Source organism: Rhipicephalus microplus, chromosome 5 (genome assembly GCF_043290135.1).
Source record: "Rhipicephalus microplus isolate Deutch F79 chromosome 5, USDA_Rmic, whole genome shotgun sequence".
NCBI classification, from domain to species: domain Eukaryota; kingdom Metazoa; phylum Arthropoda; class Arachnida; order Ixodida; family Ixodidae; genus Rhipicephalus; species Rhipicephalus microplus.
In genome coordinates, this window is record NC_134704.1 from 82,761,798 (window position 1) to 82,783,158 (window position 21,361).

Below are 21,361 nucleotides of genomic sequence, written 5' to 3' on the forward strand. Positions count from 1 at the left end.
GTTACCTTTAGTCGACACGTATATTTCGTGTTCCCTTAGGTACTCGGCCCCATTGCTTATCCATGCGCCCAGATATTTGTATTTATCTGTTATCTCTAGCGTGACCTCCTGTATTCTAAGCTCACTACCTTCATTGTCAATAAAGATCATGACTGCTGATTTTTTCCTTACTGAATATGAAATTAACCTATCTCCCTCATTACCGCAGATATCCACCAATCACTGAAAATCTTGCTTGTTGTCGGCCATTAGCACTATATTATCTGTGTATATCAATGCTGGTAGTGCCTGTTCAATGAGTTTTCTTTGTTTGACAAAAGACAGGTTGAAGCCCAGTCCACTTCCCTCTAATTTGGCCTCTAATACTTGTAGGTACATTATAAACAAAAAGGGTGACAGGGGACATCCCTGCCTAAACTTCCGTTTTACCTCTGCCGGCTTGGATACCTGTTTTTCCCACTTTATAATTACAATGTTACCTTTATAGATATCCTTTAAAAGATTAGTGACAACATCTCCCACGCCTAGTGTGTCCAGTATTTTCCAAAATTCCTCTTGAACCACGCTATCGTACGCTCCCTTGATATCCAAAAATGCTAGTCACAGGGACCTGTGTTCCATTTCTGCTACTTCGATCCACTGCGTCAGTCAGAACAGATTGTCTTTCAACCTCCTGTATTTCCGAAACCCATTCTGCAGTTTCCCCAGCACCCCCTCATCCTCTATCCATGCCTGCAGTCTTTTCCTTATAATATGCATCGCCAGTCTGTAGACCACTGATGTCACTGGTATAGGACGGTAGTTGTTTATGTCAGCTTTGTCCCCCTTTCCTTTAAGATCATGCTCATCCTGCTAAGTTTCCATCAATCGGGAACTTCTCCATCGATTACTATTTTGCTCACTGCCTCTCTCAAAGCCTGCTTACACTTCGGACCTAATGTCCTTATCAGCATGATTGGAATGCCATCTGGGCCTGTTGATGTACCACTAGGAACCCTTTATTTATTTATTTATTTATTTATTTAATATACCTCAAAGGCCACCCAACAGGGGGCTTTACATGAGGGTGTGGGCAAACAATATAGGGTTAATAAAACAATGATTCTATGGCATTTTTAAATCTATCCGTGTTGCTATGATGGATGACACTTGGGGGAAGATCGTTCCAGTCCCTGGCTGCTTGAGCGAAGAAGGAGTGATGGTGGGCTGTGGTACATGCAGGAGGTGGGTACACGGCCTTGTGGTGGCTTGTGCGGGCTGAAGTACAATGAGCTGATTGAATGGGACAGTTGTAATGAAACGTATGATACATTTTGTGATACAAGGATAGTCTGGAAACCTTACGGCGTAGGTCAAGGTTAGGTAGATCTGCTATTCTTTTAAGGGTGGTAACACTGGTATGATACGAGTAATCTGAGTAGATGAATCTAACTGCTCGGTTTTGAATTAGTTCGATGGACTTACTTAGGTTAATTTGGAATGGGTCCCAAATGGCGGATGCGTACTCTAGTTTTGGGCGAAGTAGTGTTTTGTAGGCTAGTAATTTGACTGATGGAGGGGCAAGATGCAAGTTACGACGAAGGTAACCGAGAGCTCTGTTAGCATTGTTAACTATTTTACTTACGTGAAAAGACCAGTTTAGATTCTGTGAAATGTTAACACCGAGATATTTAATGGAACTTAGGGAAGAAACTATGGAGCCATTAATATTATAGTTAGTGGTGGGTAAGTTTTGGCGTCTGTGAAATGAAATAAGTGCAGTTTTATTAGTATTTAATACCATGAGCCATTTGCGACACCACTCGTCCAGCTTTAGTAGGTCCTGCTGGAGAGTAATTGTATCTGAAACGTTAGTAATAGGTCGGTAGATTACACAGTCGTCGGCAAAGAGGCGGATGTTAGATGAAATGTTATCGGGTAAATCATTGATGTAAATCAAGAAGAGGAGGGGTCCTAGAACTGTACCTTGTGGCACACCGGAGATTACGTTGGAAAGGGAAGAGGGCGTATCGTTAGCTTCAACAAGTTGCTGACGGTTAGTGAGGAAGTCCTGAATCCAATTGTAGACAAGTTGGTTAAGGCTTAATTGGGAGAGTTTTAGTAGTAGGCGGTTGTGGGGAACTTTGTCAAAGGCTTTCTCAAAGTCAATAAAAAGGGCGTCAACTGGTATGTTAAGGTCTACACTAGCGCTTAAGTCATGGATGAATAGTGCAAGCTGAGTATCGCATGAGAGTCCCCTTTGGAATCCATGTTGGTTAGGGTGAAAAAATTTAACTGAGGTAAGGAAGTTAGCGATATGTGAATGAATTATATGTTCCATTATTTTTGAACAGACGCTGGTTAAGGAAATTGGCCGGTAACTAGATGAACCAGGCTTAGGAACCGGAACGATCTTACCCACTTTCCAGTCGTGAGGAACGATGCCGGATGAGAGTGATTGCTGAAAAATATAGGAAAGAATGACACTGGTGATTTCTTTGGTGTTTTTGAGCACCTTAGCATTTATACCATCGATGCCGCAGGATGATGTAAGTTTTAACGACTCGATAATTTTCTGGATGCCCTGAGGTGAAAAAATGACGTCCGGCATGGTAGGGTAGTTGTGGGGGGAGACATCAGGGAGGTTTTCAATCGGTTCTCTGGTGAAAACGGAAGAAAAGGTATGGTTTAGTTCTTCTGCTACTGCATTATTCGCGATAGGCTGTCCAGTTGGATCCATTATTGATATGCATTTGTTTTCGTTTCGCGGGTTAATCACTCTCCAAAATTGTTTTGGGTTAGTGCGGAGTAAGTTGGGCAAGGTGGTATTATTAAACAGCCGCTTCGCTTTATCGATGGCAGAGCAGAATAGTTTCGTGGTAGTCTGGTATTTTTGCCACGCCACAGGATTGTTGCTGTTTTTTGCGGCGCGAAATTGTCGTTTCTTTTTGTTTTTGAGCCTCTTGAGTTCAGGATTAAACCAGCGGGATGTGCTACGTTCACCAATCGTAATTGTTGGAATGTAAGTACTAATAAGCTCATGCATTTTAGATTTAAACATTAACCAATTTTCAGTGACAGATCGTTTGTTAAAATCTTTAACTACAAACTGACAGAATTTTGTTAGTTCTTTATTGAAATTATTATAATCACCCTTATCGTATAAGGTAAGCTTTTTCCTTGTTTTGTCTGGGCGCTTCAGCTTACATTGGAATGTGCCATGAATTTATCTGTTATCCCTTTCCCACTCTAGTTGTGAAAATGGAGCCATTGTGCCACTTGATTCATCCTTGTCTATTGTGATGCGTAAACCACTTCTTTGTTAAATTTTTTCTGTCACCCTTGTTCTTATATATTGTCGCGACGTCAAGAGAGAGGTCGTACTCGAAGACGCTGAGAAAACAGCAGCGGGTCGGTCTTTTTGTTAACCGCGCGAGAGAGAGTTCCTCATCTTTCTCGTTGTTGCGTTCTGCAGAAAAGCGTGCAGATGCGCGTATGCGCTGTCACCTTCGTCTTTTTCGCGGGACGCACGTGACATTTGACTCCCTCCAAAAATGGCATCGTCCCGATGCGCAGCCAAGGCACTCTACTTATAAAAACGCACATATGCACCGGCACGCACAGGACAAACGAGAGTTAGCTGGACAAGTAGGGTTTCATCCGGATGACATGCACGATTTCGGGTGAGCAGTTTCGGCGACTGGAACTGCAATCGCCGTCGGGAATAACTTCGTAGTCGATGTCATTCAATCGTCGGGTGACTCGATATGGGCCAAATTATCGTCGTAATAGCTTTTCTGAAAGTCCGCGTCGACGTATTGGGATCCAGATCCATACCTTGTCGCCTGGTTTGTAGGTTACCAATTTATGTCGTAGGTCGTACCGTTTCGCATCTTTGTGTTGCTGGTGACAAATACGCACGCGGGCTAGCTGTCGGGCTTCTTCGGCACGCTGACCAAATTCTTCGGCGTCAGCGTGAGTGTCGTCACACTCGTGCGGCAGCATAGCCTCCAACGTTGTAGTGACTTCGCGCCCGTGTATTAAACTAAACGGCGTCATTCCGGCAGTTTCCTGCCGGGCAGTATTATAGGCGAAGGTCACATAAGGCAAGATTTCGTCCCAGCTCTTGTGTTCTGTGTCGACATACATGCAGAGCATGTCTGCGAGGGTCTTATTAAGCCGCTCTGTTAGTCCGTTCATTTGTGGGTGGTACGCCGTTGTTCTCCGGTGAGCTGTACCACTGAGCCTGAGAAGACTCCAAAAGTTCTGCCACGAACGCAGTTCCTCTATCCGTGATGAGAACTGTTGGAGCACCATGCCGAAGGACGACGTTTTCTATGAAGAAATGAGCCGCTTCTGCTGCTGTGGCCCTTGGCGTGGCTTTAGTTTCTGCGTAGCGAGACAAGTAATCAGTGGCGACAATGATCCATCTGTTCCCTGTGGTAGAAGTTGGGAATGGGCCCAGGAAATCCATTCCGATTTGGGCGAATGGCTTTGCTGGCACTTGAACGGAATGTAATAAGCCTGCCGGCCTGCCGGGTGGTGCTTTGCGTCTTTGACAGTCGGCACATGTTTGGACGTGATGTTTCACAGCAGCAGGAAGGTTCGGCCAGTAGTAACTGTTTTTTGCAGACGGGACAATGTTCGAGTGTAACCGAGATGACCAGAGGTGACTTCATCATGGCAGGCTTCCAGAATTTCTTTTCGCAGTGATGCAGGGACGACGAGCAAGTATGGGCTGCCGGTGGGAGAAAAGTTTTTCTTGTATAGGACGTCGTTCCTTAAACAAAAAGATGGCACTCCTCTCGCAAAAATTCGCGGCACGTCTTCCCGTCGTCCTTCTAAGAAATAGATAAGCGAAAGCAGGTCAGGGTCACGGCGCTGCTCTTGTGAGATAGTGGCCGCGTTCATGACTCCCAAGAATGCGGCGTCCATAGACTCGTCATTAATAGCGGCAGGCTCAACGGGTGACCGCGAGAGACAGTCTGCGTCGGTGTGCTTCTTCCCTGATTTATAAATAATGGTCATACCAAATTCCTGAAGCCGAAGGCTCCAGCGTGCTAAACGGCCGGATGGGTCTTTCAAGTTAGTGAGCCAGCAAAGCGAGTGGTGATCACTGACAACCTTGAATGAGCGGCCGTACAGATACGGTCGAAATTTGAGAACCGCCCAAACCACGGCGAGGCACTCTTTCTCGGTAGTCGAGTAGTTCTCTTCCGTGTGAGAGAGAGCTCTGCTGGCATAGGCTATCACTTTCTCGGAGTTATTTTGCCATTGTATCAGTACGGCGCCCAGGCCTACATTGCTTGCGTCGGTGTGAAGTGCTGTTGGCGCTTCCTGGTCAAAGTGCGCCAGAACCGGAGGTGTTTGGAGGCGTTGGCGTAATTCGTTGAACGCTGTTTGCTCCTTTTCGCTCCAAAGAAAGGGGACATCCTCTCGTGTGAGCCGCGTCAGAGGCGCCGCAATAGACGAAAAGTTGGCGATGAATCGTCGGTAATAAGCGCATAGGCCTAAGAAGCGTCTCACTGCTTTTTTGTCATGCGGTGCGGGAAACTTTGCGACAGCGTCGATTTTGCCCGGGTCAGGTCGAACACCTTCGTGGCTGACCACGTGGCCTAATAACCAAAGTTCGTTGAAACCGAAATGGCACTTCTCTGGCTTTAAAGTCAGGCCAGCCGAACGTATAGCTTCTAGAACAGCGAATAATCGACTTAGGTGTTCTTCGAATGTAGCTGAGAAGACGACAACGTCGTCTAGATAAACCAAGCATGTCTGCTACTTAAGTCCTGATAGCACAGTGTCCATTAAACGCTGAAAAGTGGTTGGCGCTGAGCATAACCCGAATGGAAGCACTTTAAATTCCTAAAGACCGTCGGGCGTCACGAAAGCAGTTTTCTCACGGTCTCTCTCGTCGACCTCTATTTGCCAATAGCCACTTCGCAGGTCCATCGATGAGAAATAGCGTGCATGCCGCAGCCGATCAAAAGAGTCATCTATACGTGGCAGTGGGTAGACGTCTTTCTTCGTTACTTGGTTTAACTTGCGGTAATCTATACAGAAACGCAAGCTGCCGTCTTTCTTTTTAACCAATACCACGGGGGATGCCCAGGGACTCTTGGAAGGCTGTATTACGTCGTCTTGGAGCATCTTCTGAACTTGCTTTTGGATCTCCTCACGTTCTTTCGGAGCCCCACGGTATGGGTTTTGACGGATCGGTCTTGTATTTTCTTCAATGATGATTCGTTGCCGGGTCAGTGGTGTTTGCTTGACTTTCGACGTGCACGAAAAACAATTTTTGAACTGGTGTATCAGCTCTAGTAGGCGCTGTTTTTCCGAGGCTGAAAGGGTTGAGCAAATGTTGACAGACAAAGGTGTCGAGGCTGGGATGGTCGCCTCGTCCGGTTGCAAAGCGAAGCAATCTCTGGCTTGGTCCACGTCGTCGTAGTAGGCAATCGTGGTGCCCTTCTGGATGTGACGACGCTCGTTGCTGAAGTTGGTGATGAGGACTTCTGCCCGCCCATCAATTAGTGCCAGAATGCCTCTCGCTATTGAAACACCTTGCGTAAGCAATAGCGTGTCTATTCGCTCCGCTATCACCTCATTACGGCACGGCCGTTCACACAACACCGACACAATGCAGCAAGATCTCGGCAGGAGCATCACATCATCGGCTACACGTAAACGTTGCAGTTGTTCTTCAGTGGTGGCGTCGACGTAAGGATGGGCGGAAAAGGTGACGATACGTTCTGGGATGTTGATGACAGCACCGTACTCTAGCAGATAATCCGTACCCAAAATCAACTCTTTACAACAGTCCGGTAAAATGACAAAAGTGGCGACGAAGTTCGAATCATCGATTACGAGCCGAGCGGTGCATTTACCGGTTGGCGTCATTAGCTGCCCACCAGCACTCCTTATGCTCGGCCCACTCCACGGCGTCTTAACCTTCTTAAGGCGGTCGGCGAGCTCTTGTAGCATAATAGAGAAGTCAGCACCAGTGTCAACGAGTGCTGTTACATGGTGTCCGTCAATAATAACGCTGAGGTCGGCACGTACAAATTCATTGGCAGTAGTACTCGTGGTTGTCGTCTTCGTCATCACCGTCGTCACGTCGTCTTTGTGTAGAGGCAAGGGGGTCTTTTTGGCGTCTCGGCAATTGGCAACCTTGCCCCCGGAGGTCGCGGCAGTTAGTTTCCCTGGCACGGGCTTGGGGAGCGGTTTCTGATGGCGTCCGCGTATCTTTGGCGATTCGGGGAATTCTGACCTCGTGCAGGTGAAGGAGACCGCCGGCGACGACTTGGTGAAGACGCTTGGTTGGTCGGTAGGTGATCAGCACCATGGTCACGAGGGTCTTCAGAATAAAAAGAAGCGGGCCGAGAAAAGTTTCCAAACCGGGTTTCTCGATGACGGCAGTAGCGCGAAATGTGGCCTGGTTTGCCGCAGTGGAAACAAAGGGGTCGACGGTCGGCGGTGCGCCACAAGTCGGTTCGACATACTGTTGGTCGCCGCACAGGTTCACGCTGCCACCACGGCAAGGTAACGGGCTGTGGCTGAAAGGGTGGTTCTTCAGGGGCAGGCGGATGACGGCGGACGGCATCAGCATAGGTCAGTGAACGTGGTTCGGGTGGTGGCGCCGGTGAGGGAAAGGCTTGCCGTAGTTCCTGGCGCACGATTTCTGCAACAGAAGCAACTGGGGGATCGGTAGACGGAAGGCCGAGGGCCCGCAGCTCTTCCCGCAGGATTTGTCGAATCATCTGCCGTAGAGAGTTTTCAGAAACGGCGGCGTTTTGAGCGGCGGCACCAACAGGCGTTTGGTCGGGCAGGCGGTCAAAGTGGCGGCATCGTTGCCGGAGCGCCCGCTCAATGACAGTCGCCTCTTTGATGAATTCATCCACTGTTGTTGGCGGATTTCGTACAAGCCCGGCGAAAAGCGGTTCCTTAACTCCCCGCGTCAGATGACGAACTTTCCTTGCCTCGAGCATGTCAGGGTCAGCGCGGCAAAATAGGCGGGCCATATCCTCAGCGAACATGGCCACGCTTTCGTTCGGCTTTTGCGTGCGGGCTTCGATCATCTGCTGTGCGAGATCCCGTCGGTCCGCACTCAGGAACGTCTCGAGACGCTTTTGGCGGAAATTGTCCCAGGTTTGGAAAGTAGGCTCCCTGTTCTCGTAGCATGTGCGAGCGCTATTTTCCATTGCGAAGTAGGCACGGCCAAGTTTTTCTTGCACGCTCCAACGATTCACCACAGCGGTCCGCTCGAACTGGTCGAGCCAGTCCTCGACATCTTCATACGGTTCTCCACGGAAGACTTCGGGAACACGAGGAGTCTCAAAAGTTACCTGGTAAGGGTGAGTCGTCTGGGCCGGGGGAAGATTCGCAGACGCTGAAAGGGCCGCCATGTTGGTAACAGGAGATGCCGTCAAGAGTTCTGGGCTTAGGCCTAATAGGCGCCGGCTGAATCGGTGTACTGGAGTCGCAACAAGACGTTGAGGCTCCGGACTGGGTGTACGGTCCCGAACAACGCTTTCTTGCATCAGGTTGCAGGCCCCAGCCCCTCCACCAGTGTCGCGACGTCAAGAGAGAGGTCGTACTCGAAGACGCTGAGAAAACAGCAGCGGGTCGGTCTTTTTGTTAACCGCGCGAGAGAGAGTTCCTCATCTTTCTCGTTGTTGCGTTCTGCATAAAATCGTGCAGATGCGCGAATGCGCTGTCGCCTTCATCTTTTTCGCGGGACGCATGTGACAATATTCAATAGCTTCGTCCCCTTTTAGCCTAAACCCTTCAGCTGTAGTTTTAAATCTCTGCTCTAGGCTCGTCTCATTTCTTAGGGAGTTTAGATGGTTCCAAATTTCGCAGCTGCCTTTTTATCTTCTTTATGTACTTCTGCCAGCCACTGAGCTCCCTTTCTTCTAATCTTTTCAGTGATCAGAAGGGATGCATCCCTTCTACAGCTTAGAAAGATTTCCCATTTTCTTTCAACTTCATCTGTCGGTTCACACCACTGCTTAGCATGTCTGTGTTCCCTAGAGGCTTTCTGACGTTTTGCTATGGCTCTCTTAACTTCCTCATCCCGCCAACTTTTGGGTTTGTGTCTTCTTTTCCGGGGCGACCTGTCACAAGCCTTAGCAAGCAAAAATGACGAGCGCGCCCTCTCGTGGAGGTGCATTGAAGGGTGACACCAGCAGTGGCGCAGTTTGCAAACTGAAAGAAGAATCTAGTAACGTTGGTTTCGCTAGCTTCATATATACCAAATTTGGTACTGCAGTACGTGAATGGATGACGAAGGTATGTGACTGGTGCAAATATGATAGTCATGAGATGCATCTAATGTAACAACATGGCTTATTGCGACGCTCATGATGCGCTGGCAGCCGTTTCGCTAGCATCACATATACGAAATTCGGTTCTACAGTACGTGAATGGATAACGAAGGTCTGTGACTGGTGCAAACGTGATTATCATGAGATGCGTGTTATGTAACAACATGAACACATGCCACACTCTTGATGCGCTGGCAGCCGTTTGGTTAGCTTTACTTATACCAAATTTGGTATTTCCGGACGTGAATGGATTACGAAGGTATGATACTGGTGCAAACGTGACAATAATGAGATGCGTGTCATGTAACACCATGACTACCTGCCACGTTCATGATGCGCTGGAGGCCGTTTCGCTAGCTTCACTTATACCAAATTTAGTATTACGGGTTGTGAATGGATGACGAAGGTATGATACGGGTGCAAACATGAAAAACAATAGATGCGTATACTGTAAGAACATGACTACATGCCACAGTCAAGGCGCCGATACATTCTCAAATGAATACAATTCGACGTGACGTGGTGCGCGTGCTCACCTACGTTCATTTCGTCGCGTCACGCCGGCGTTGCCACGCCAGGCGCCGGCTCTGCCATACACTCACTGGCGCGCGCCGCGCTGCGCTGCTTTGACGCATGCGTGTTTCAGCGCGTCCGGCGTCCCTCCATCACGATAAGAGGGAAACTCAGTGTTGTCTGGGTAACGCATCGGCGTAAAATACAGAATGTCGCATTTCACACCAGTTGCCGTCCAGCCGCACCGAAGAATGCTGGTCGCGCCAGGCGTCAGACTATAGAGTGCTCGGGTTTTGTTAACGTAGCGTCCCTGTGCCCACCGTGCGCGCGCGTCAACGCAACATTGGAGTATGTTGGGCCCTTCATGCAGGGCTCGCGACCGTTTCGCTAGGTCAACATATACGAAATCGGTGTTACGTGATGTCAATGAATGAAATATGTGACTGCTGCAAACATCATAATCCTGACACGCGTGTCATGTAAGAACATTACAACATACCACGCTCATAACGTGCTCGCGGCCGGTCCGCTAGCTTCACATATACTAAATTTGGTATCACGTGATGTGAATAGATAGATGAAGGTAAACGACTCATCCAAACATGATAATCATGACACGGAAGTCATGTACGGCATCATTTACTTCTACCTATTAACGTTGTGCTTATTTGAACGTGACATATCAGCATTTCTCAATCGTGCTTCGCATATCACTGATTTCCACTAAACGAGGGATCTTCCAAATTTTTCTGGTATTTCCTTCTTTCTTATATATATATATATATATATATATATATATATATATATATATATATATATATATATATATATATATATATATATATATATATTGCGGCTAGATCGATAGATAGATGATAGATAGATAGATAGATAGATAGATAGATATATAGATAGATAGATAGATAGATAGATACGTAGATATTTACGGTGCATGACGTCGATGCCGGCGGCGAACTCCAGCCGAAGTAAGTGACCTGTCTAAAGACTAGACTCTGCGACATCTTCAATAATATCAGCTGCTTTCTTTATCCTAGGTCTAAAGCAACTTGTCTTGTGCAAGGGAGGAAGTGCCTTTATGCGCTCATCGTGAAGCCAGACAGCCGCCCCTTCTTGGTACTCTATTAGGAAATACCGGGTGTTCAAAATTAAGCTTTATGATTTTTTTAAAATTAGGCGCTCGAAGGCACGTGAGAACCACTTGTGCAAATAAGTTAAGCGGCCAGGGGGACAGAAAGTTAGATGATAATTATCGCTGTCAGCAGCCCAATTAACTAAAATTTAATAATTAACTTTTTACTGGCTGCGGTAAGTTGGCATGTTTATATTGAAAAAATGTAGGCAGTGGTGTTTGTACACAGTTTCAGTTGGAAGATTTTTTCTAGCACGCCTGTGTTCCGAGATATCCGGCTCCAAAGTTTAATTGTCTTTCGCACGATTACGCATGCAAGAGGGTGAGGGTCCGCGCAAAGCTCCTCCCTAAAGTGACGCATCTGTTGCGTGTGGTGTTTAGTGTGTGAAGAGGGTGGAAGCGTAGGCATAGGTGATAGCAATTACCCTTGCCCTCTTCGGCCGGCGAAATCAAAATGTGACAGCGCGGTGCGCCATGAGCCTTACGCATGATCCTGATGAACGCGATAACAGGAGACCATTTTTCGCGACGTTTTTTCGTGACTTTAGATCACACTGAGACATCTTCTTGTGAACGCGTTAGCAGGACCGTCCTGCACTAGGGTGCCTCCGGTTAGAGCACAGCGTCTCTGCATTGAAGGTCTACCAAGGAAATCCACGTGGAGTCCTTTCGAGCTAATATGGCTGCTTCTGGCGTGAGGTATTCTACCAAAGTAAAAGTAGACGTGGTGCTTGCAATGGCTGAAATGAATGGCAACGCTTCGTTAGCAATGGAGCTTTACGCGTCTCGCCACCCACACCGTCCCCTTCCAACAAGGCCCACTTTCACAAACCTGTTTCGACGCTTCTGCACAACAGGCTCTGTCCACCTTCCGAGACGGACCAGGAAGGCAATCGTCGATGAAGACTTTGAAATCGACGTTGTCGCGTGCGTAACCTCGATGCCAGAGCTCAGCATCCGACAGATTGCCGATCAGTGCGGTCGCAGCATCGGAACAGTCACAAATGTTTTAAGAAAGCACAAGTTCCATCCATATCACGTTTACCTTCATCAGGACCTAAATGAGGCGGACTTTGAAAGGCGAGTTGACTTCTGCAATTGGGGCCTCATCAAAACTGATCAAGAAAATGACTTTTTGCACAGAATAATTTGGACTGATGAAGCTCGGTTTTGCCGAAATGGAAGTGTTAATCTTCACAACGCCCATTATTGGGCACAAGAAAACCCACACTGGCTGAGGCAGCACAAGCATCAAGTTCGCTGGAGTGTGAATGTGTGGTGCGGCATACTCGGGGACAGGATCATCGGACCTCACTTTTTTGAGGACAACTTGAACGGAAAGATGTACACAGAAGAAATATTAGGTGTTGTCATTGATGATCTTGTCTGCAGTCTTTCCCTGAATGACCTGCGCCAAGTATGGTTTCAGCACGATGGAGCACCACCACATTTTTCTACCAGGGCGAAGAACTGGTTGGACAGACGTTTTCCACAACAGTGGATTGGGCGCGCAGGAGCGATGTTTTGGCCACCAAGATCACCTGACCTTTCTCCGCTCGACTTTTTCCTTTGGGGCTACGTTAAAGATCGAGTTTACGTAACAGAGCCCAGCGATGTTAATGACATGAAGGACAGGATAACATCTGCCTGTGCGAGTATTCCTGCAGAAGTACTGCGCCGAGTCATCGAGTCGACGCGACAGCGGTTCATGCTTTGCGTTGCTGCCGAAGGCAGGCATTTTGAACACTTTTTGGGGCATTGACGTCTTGAGAGGTGAAGAGTTTCGATGAGATTTGTGCATGACCGAAATATGCTTATGTAGCAGCAGGAAATATGCGTTAGCAAGGATAAAACTGTTTCAGTTATTATTGGTGGAGTTGTTGCTCTTGTTTCAATAAAAGTTACAGTACTCGGACATCAGCAGTCACGCTATTCGCGTAGCCCAGGCAACGACCACGCATGCTTCTCTAGTGATTATTACGCACGCGCACTGGCATCCAGATTCTCCGCTCGCACCATTATCTCGGCATGGTATCTGCCACTATCGTTAGAGGCTCTGCAGTTGCGTGTTACGACACTGGTTGCAAGCGTTCTTCGATTTTTGATTTCGCCGGCCGAAGAGGGCAAGGGTAATTGCTATCACCTATGCCTACGCTTCCACCCTCTTCACACACTAAACACCACACGCAACAGATGCGTCACTTTAGGGAGGAGCTTTGCGCGGACCCTCACCCTCTTGCATGCGTAATCGTGCGAAAGACAATTAAACTTTGGAGCCGGATATCTCGGAACACAGGCGTGCTAGAAAAAATCTTCCAACTGAAACTGTGTACAAACACCACTGCCTACATTTTTTCAATATAAACATGCCAACTTACCGCAGCCAGTAAAAAGTTAATTATTAAATTTTAGTTAATTGGGCTGCTGACAGCGATAATTATCATCTAACTTTCTGTCCCCCTGGCCGCTTAACTTATTTGCACAAGTGGTTCTCACGTGCCTTCGAGCGCCTAATTTTAAAAAAATCATAAAGCTTAATTTTGAACACCCGGTATAATATATGTGTGAGGCAAACTGACTGTTAGTCATAGTAAACATTTTCACTTTAGCCTCATTCTCTGTTTTTTAGCGTAACCTAAACAGCCATAGTACCATGAGACGAAGAACGCATTCAGCTCAAAATCTAAACAGGAAACATGCCTTATCCACGTGCAAGGCTGAAATATATAACAGCAAGAGCCATTTGCAGAATTGAGTTCTCACTTTAGTGGGTCCATCGAAGATATTGGCCTCCCTTTGTAACGCTGAAAAGAAGGTCTTCCTCCTGAAAAATTCATCGCAGCCAACGCAAGCGTTTCAGTACAACCAAGCGCGTTACAAAAAACACCTTGAGTACAACGTGTTCAATTGTGTTCTTTCAGGAAAAAAATGAAATGCTTCAACTGAGCTTTTTGGTGTCACATATTCATTCGTATTCTTTGGAACGATGCTCTTAGTCGTACTCGAACAAGCGTAATGAAAAAAAAAATGGCAACATATCGACGGGGTGGATGATGGAGAGTGGGGCGAAGTATCCATCCGTGTATTCGTTCTCTCTTCCGTCCATCCATGTGCCCGTCTGTGTGACCGTCCATGTGTCGATCCACCCAGCCGTGCGTGCGTCTTTTTGTGCGTCCGTCCGTCCATCCATGCGCATATCCCTGCGTTCTTCCATGCATCCGCCCCTGCGTCGGTCAGTGCAGCCACCCATGTGCCCGTCCATGCATCTGTCTGTGTGTCCGTTTGTCAATCTAGTCGACACTCCAGGTACCACCATCTCACATCCTTTCATCATATATTCCACATATAGAAGCACCGCCATCCAGCGGACATTCCAAGGACTAAATGAGAGGGGGCACACGCGCACTTTCTTACGGCTTGCGCTTCGTGTCTACTTCCCACCTTTAACCACCTCGAGTTCATAGTATATACTACATAGTTCGCTGTATTCATGGCACTGTGGCCTAACGCTCGCTAAACCTTTCTAAAACCAATTAGGTTACGCCTACCGAGTATAACGTAGCAACCCATTCTTGTCGGATAGCGCTCAATGTACATGTCAATGGCTGCTAAATGTGAATGAGAGACAGCAGAATTCGGCTTTTGCTTCATGTCTACTTTCCACCTTTAACCAACTCGAGTTCATGGTATATACTAGTTCACTGTATTCATGCCACTACGGCCCAACGCTCGCATTACCTTTCTAAAACCATGGAGCTTACGCCCAGCGAGTGTAACGTAGCAACCTTTTCTTGTCAGATAGTGCTTAATGTACATGCCAATGGCTGCTAACTGGGAAAGAAGGACAGGAGAATTCGCCTTTTGCTTCATGTATGCTTCCCACCTTTAACCACCTCGAGTTCATAGTCTACTATAAAGGCATCCAGCGAGTGTGCCATCGATGTGGAGGCAGTGGGCACTTCTGCATGAACTGCACAACTCCACTTTGTGGAAGGTGCAGTGTTTAGGGTCACGACGGGAAAGGCTGCTCGTTGCCGTTTCGCCGTTTGGGGACCCACATATCACCGTCGTCTGCACCATCAGGTCACCGTATTCCGAGGCGGACGTCCAAGGATTTCCCTCCACTTCAACCAGGAACGCCGTCTAAGAACAGGTGTGACATTTCGTCAACACGAGCCACGGTAATCGACCACGACTAAGGTGCGCCAATCGCGACGCTGCACCAGACGCTCACTGCGTCCCCAACCATTCCGGACCCGCTAATTTCTCCAAGTCCTGAAAATTCAAATTCCCCGCATCCTGTGGCCATTTCTGAGAAATTGCAGGCCAAGCCCTCGTCAGACGAGGCGCCTCAAAAGGAAGGCGTCTCAGATCGAAATATTGCATCTGACGCTTCTCGCGTGGCTGCTCAGTCGACCACAAGTTCGGGTGTCATCGAGGAGTCTACATCTCAAGACTACGACGCCTGCATCGACGAGGACTCCAACAGTCCCACGAATGAGGCGCCCCTACAAATTGACGAAGACACAGCCCCATTGACATAAGCCAGGACAGTGCAGACGCCTTTGTACCATCCTCGCTCAAGAACCCGGACGCCAAATGCCACCGGATATGTACTCGTGACTTAGAAGCCCCAACCTAAGACATATTACCCTTCCAACCTATTTCCACAAAGGCCGTATAACACTAGTTCCCAAGAAAGACCCGATGCCCACGCGACAAGAAGATTGTCGCCCTAATACTCTGCTCAATGTAGATTACAAGCTCTTGGCCGACATCTTGGTGCGCTGAATCAGTTCATCTTTTGCAACGTTCTCCACCAGGTCTGTTCTGTTCCGGGCGGAGAAATACACATCGATACGTGGTTAACGCGTGACATCATTGAATACACCAGTAGCCGATGTGCGCAAGGACTGTTGGTTTTCTTAGATCAGGAGAAAGCTTTTGATTTCATAGAACATGGCTACATACTAAATGTTTTACATGCATTTGGATTTCCGAATAAGTTGATTGACCTCATTCACGCGATGTACACTAATTCAGAAAGTACCCTTTACATAGATTCACGTGAGAGTCACGCATTAAGAGTCACGCGTGGGGTCCGTCAAGGGTGTCCCCTCTCCCCAGTGCTATATATTCTTGCATTAGAACCCTTCTTAAGGGCCGTTGAACGTCACCCGCAGATTCGTGGCTTACCTCTACCCGGTAACACTCAAGTAAAGGTCACCGCATATGGAGATGACATTACTCTATATGTACATAATGAACAGTCGCGGCAGCATGATCTGGATACTTTCCATGATTTCGGCATTATTTTCGGAGCAAGTTTAAAATTTTCTAAAAGGCACTATTTTTTTCGTTGACAACCCCAGCGGTCGTGTCAACATTACGCCGCCTTTACAGTGGTCTCCTGAGATTGCAATACTCGGAGTTATTTTCACTGCATTTTGCGTACAGGATAGCATCTGGTCATCCGTTGTACAAACTCTTCAAAGTGATATCAAAGCAGCCAGGTACTTCGAGCTCCCCCTTTTGGAACGCCGATACTTAACTCAAACGGTGTACCTAAGAAAATTTTGGTACCTTTGTCATTCTGTTAAAACACCGCTCCACGTCTGCAGGAAAGTGCAAAGCTGCATAAGTTCATTTTTTTGGTCAGGTGGCACAGAATGGTTATCTCGTTCACCGTCAGCTTAACCGCGAGATCAAGGCGGTTTTACATTCCCCGACGTTTACGTCACGGCTTCTACATTGTGCCTCCACACTCTATTGCGAATACTAAGCAATGATGGCATGCTCGCTCAGACACTGACTCGCTGCCATCTGGGGCCATCACTACGTGTCTTCTTGCCGGAAAGCGAAATTGATCAAGGTTCCCAATCAACTGAATTACCATCTTTGTATCGAGCCCTTCTGGCATTTCACCGACGTTTGGAGGCTACGTGCCCAGAGATAGAGGTGGCCGATTCTAAAGTGGTGGACACAATGGCCGCCCTTCTACGGCCCGCCCTTGGTGCCCCAGCATCGTCAATCTGTAATGAACCGCACTTGGAAACAAATAAATGCCGCAGTGTTGCCAGAGCATCTCAGAGACTGTCTGGGGGTTGGGCTGGGGCTTGCTGCCCATATGAGATCTGTTGCAGCAATGGCAGGTAGTTGGCACTTCCACTTGCCCCAACTGCGTCGTGGTAGAGACTGGTCGACATGCGACGATTGAATGTGTGGTTTCCCGCCTTTTTGGCGTGCGGTTAATGCTGGTTTTCAGGGAGAGGGTGTGCGAACTTTCCTGTCCATCGGCCGGTTTCCGCGTAGCCGCTTCTCCGCTCTGTTAATGGTTGCAGGGCTGTTCAGCCTTTGGAGAAACCGATGTGAGGCCGTGGCTGCCAATTGCCGCTGGCGTGCTTTGTGGCCTATACTGGGGAGAATGAGACGAGAGATCCTCGCGTTCCTCTCTGAGGAGCTTTTCTTTCTTGGGGAGCACGAGTTTCTGCGGCATTGGTTATGCCCTTTTGTCAACGTAGAACACGAAAGGATACAACTCATATTTCGACCGACTTGGTGCTAAGCAGCGCCCGTTGAATTGTTATATACGATTTTATTTGTTATGAATTGTGTTTCATTGCAACTATTGTATAGTTACACCATTGTATGATGATATCGCATTGAGTTCTTGTGTACATTTATGCCAACTTTGTCATGTATATTAGAGCAAATGTCTTCACTATAACGTAGTGATGTTGGTCGTGATACATATATGTGCCTAACTGAATGTGCACCGTTACTGGAATGGTATGAAGCCTTTGCGTTCTGTACATATTGTCAATAAATGTTTGTCTAAACAAAACGCTCTCAACGGAGTTCTGCGTGTCTGTAGACGAAAAATGTTCGGATTCAAATGATGAATGTTAGTTTTGATGTATACCTACCGCTTGATGGCTGCCAAGAAAAAAAGAACCAACCAGTTTTCTCGTCAGCTATAGACATAGCATGATACTATAATCTCTTGATCAGCTGATACGAAGTTTATCTCGCAGATTGTATTTATTTTCGCAATGTTCACTTTATTGTAAATCGTATGAGCCACACATAAGAGTACTTAGCATCATCGTTGTCTTTCTCCAATGATAGCATCGCAGTGACTTGAAAGGCAAGGAGCCGCAAAAGTAGACAAAATAAACTGAATAAAAATTGAGCTCTATACCTGTGACCGGTAATCAGCCGTAATTTAAGTTCAGGAAATAAGCGTCACATCGTCGGCGTAAAGCTCCTAATTGATCAGTGACGTAACCACGTTTCAGGCAGCCAAAGGCTCTGCCGTGGAGGTAGGTCGAGAAGGCTCCTATTGTTTTTCACCCCACACAGGGAGTGGCCGAGCTTGAGGTAATATAACTGAATATTACTGACTTGTATCCAACCGGTCGTGACGTTTCCAGACCTGTCTCACTTGTGCGCGGCTTATGATACTGAGTACATCCAAAAAAGTGAAGTACGTATAAGCCTTTCGCGATCACTGGGCGTGTGGTTGATCTTCAGCAGTGGCATCTGGACAGTGGGCCACTTTCTTTCTTCAGCAGCGCGTCGAACCACTCGCTCTCATTCTCAAACAAATGCGGAGAAATGGCCTTGGCCATCGCCAATCTTAGTACCGTAAAGCTAATGCAGATTTTGTCTGTGCTCAGCTCATCAAGAAGCGCGCCAGCTCCCGGAGGGACAGAATAACCAGGATCGGAATCGCCAGCCATCGGCAGCCACTTGGGAAGGCGTCGTCGTCCCATGTCGCCGTACAGCCGAAACTCGTGGTCCTTGAGTGGAGAATCAGTGCACTCGTTCCCTGCTTGTAAAGAAGTATTATATTTACGCGCAACACCACCGGCTGGAAGAAACAGACTCAGTTTATGTGTGTATCCCACCAGCACCCTTTCCTAGGTGACAAGATGCTGGAAGCTAAGGCATGAAGTGCTGTAGTCTTGTCAACGAAGATGTCCCTGGCGTGTTGTCTTTACAGTCTCTTAGACGCACTAACCGTAACTTTTACGTAACACTACATTCACACGTCCGGAGAATTTCTCGAACAAGCAACGATGTTCGGAGTGGTAAGTGGCTCTCGCACTGAAGTTGCCACTCAATTCCTGGTAAGCCGATGAAAGAACGTGCACCAGAATCGATGCCAGTGGCATAGACGTGCTGGCAGTGATGGGTGCAAACTTCTTGAACATAGCAAAGATTATACTCCGCATTACGGTGCCCATAAGTCGAACCTCAATTGACAAGTACTCGGCAATGTATCAGGAAAGCGTGTTGCAGGACTAGTCTGCAAAGAAGTTGTAGCACCCCGAATCTTTTTCGCCACTTCACATACGCAAACCAATATGACGATCAACACCATCGGCCTCCCCGAAAACCTCTCCCTTCTTACCAAGAAAATTTCCCCTCCCCTGTTCTCCGAAAAAATATTGTCTGCCTATGCCCTCACTTACGAGTCAATGCATAATCATAAGGTGATAATGCGGAACATAGCGCGAAACATTTATATGTACTTTGTGATCTACCGAGCCAATGAGGTCGTACAGGCAACACATGGTACAAGTAGTGGTATTATTTATCATAAGTGTCACGGTTTTACGTGCCGAAACTTTGATGTGGTTACGAGAATCCTCAGAGTAAAGTGCTTCAATAATTTTGACCGTCTGGTGTTCCCATACGTACACTTCAACCTAAGTACTCTCGACTTTAGATTGCCTCTGTATCTAAATGCGGCGGCCGCTGTAGCAAACAGTGGTAGGTGAGCGCCATAATGATTAGACGTTGGCACACAAGTGGACAAGAATAACAAGAGAGAAGGCAGGGAGGTTAACGAGGCACCCGGTTTGATACCCTACGCTGGGGGAATGGGAAAGGGGGCTTAAAGATGAGAGAGTGCGAGGAACGAGAAGAGAAAGAGAAAAAAATTGTAAGTCAATGGGCTGACACGTATTCAGCGGTGGCATTACACAAAAGTTAAAGGTGTTCACATAGGCCTGAAGTCCTCAAAAAGTCCAAGATGGCTTTGACTGCTTTTTGAGCCGACGAAAGGTGAGGACGGTGTTCCAGTAGCGTGGCCCAATACAGTTGTATTCTAAGCAAACAAAAAAAGTAAACGCCTTGTCTTAACTCCATGCATTACAATAGGTGTGGTGGATCAAAAATATGTGGGCTTTCACGTATCAAAACCCCGATATCATTATGAGAGACGGAGTAGCGGAGCACTCTGGAAATTTCAATCATCTTCATTCTGTAACGTGCTCTTACATCACACAGTACATGGGCCTCCATTTCGCCTCCATCGAAATGCGACTGCCGAGGCCAGAATCGAACCCACGACCTGCAGATCAGCAGCCAGGCACCGTAACCGCTACGCCACCTTCGCGGGCAAATGTGGTGGAAGTGCCGAGCAGTTGCCCACATAAGTGGGCAACTGCTCTGCACGAGGCCCGCAATACGCGAGCCGCTCAAAAGCGTGCTACTCACGGTTCCCTCCTCGAGAGATTCGAACTCCCGAGATAAACGTGTCACACGATGTCTCTAGGAAGTGAAATCTGTAAGCTTACCTTTACCTGGTTGTTCGTGGGTGTCAGGCCTGGGTGTTAATTTGCGGTGAGAAGTTTTCCAGAGGAGCTGATGTGCCACATGCAGTCCAGAAAGTATAAGCATACGAGCCTCAACCGAGAACATGAAATAATAAACGCAGGCCGTGCAAACGCGGGCAAGAGAAGGAAGTCGAGACACCACAAACGCTATCAACTGCAAAGGAGCGCAACTGCGGGTAAGACAAATGGCACAAAAACGTATTTCCGCATGCCCATGCAATAGGGGAACTTATCAAATCGGCGCACGTGCTGGTCTACGTGGCCGTTAAATGAAAAAGCATCTGATAGCTTCTATTTGTTCAAGTTTATCGATGGCTAGCTCACGCATGCGTTACCGCTGTTATCGATATACCAAACGTCGATCATTAAACGCGTATCTTCATTGCTGAGATGATAGCACGAGCGGAACAAAACCACACATACATTGAAGTTTGCGGGCGCTGACAATCTCGGCAACGTAAAAAAAAATATGAGATAAGTTTCGGCTTAGCGGTCTTTTTATGTTCCGATAATCTCTAGTTCCTAAAACTGCCCGTCTGTATTACGCATACAGGGGTAAAGCTCAAAAGAAAATTGTACTATCCCTGCTGTGGCGGTTGCATTTCCGAAGGAGGCGGAAGTGTTGTAGGCCCGCGTGCTCAGATTTGGGTGCACGTTAAAGAACCCCAGGTGGTCAAAATTTCCGGAGCCCTCCAGTACGACGTCTCTCATAATCATATGGTGGTTTTGGAACGTTAAACCCCACATATCAAGGAATGTTGTACACCATGCTT

At 47.5% G+C, this 21,361-nt stretch overlaps 1 long non-coding RNA gene across 1 annotated transcript in view; it reads right to left on the minus strand.

Annotated features, from left to right (window-relative positions):
* Window positions 1-20,749, minus strand: part of LOC142817305 (uncharacterized) — a 48,646-nt gene extending 27,897 nt beyond the window's left edge. The window contains exon 1 of the long non-coding RNA XR_012895162.1: window positions 20,550-20,749. This is a non-coding gene — a long non-coding RNA (uncharacterized LOC142817305). The remainder of the gene's footprint in view (window positions 1-20,549) is intronic.
* Window positions 20,750-21,361: the final 612 nt, after the last annotated feature.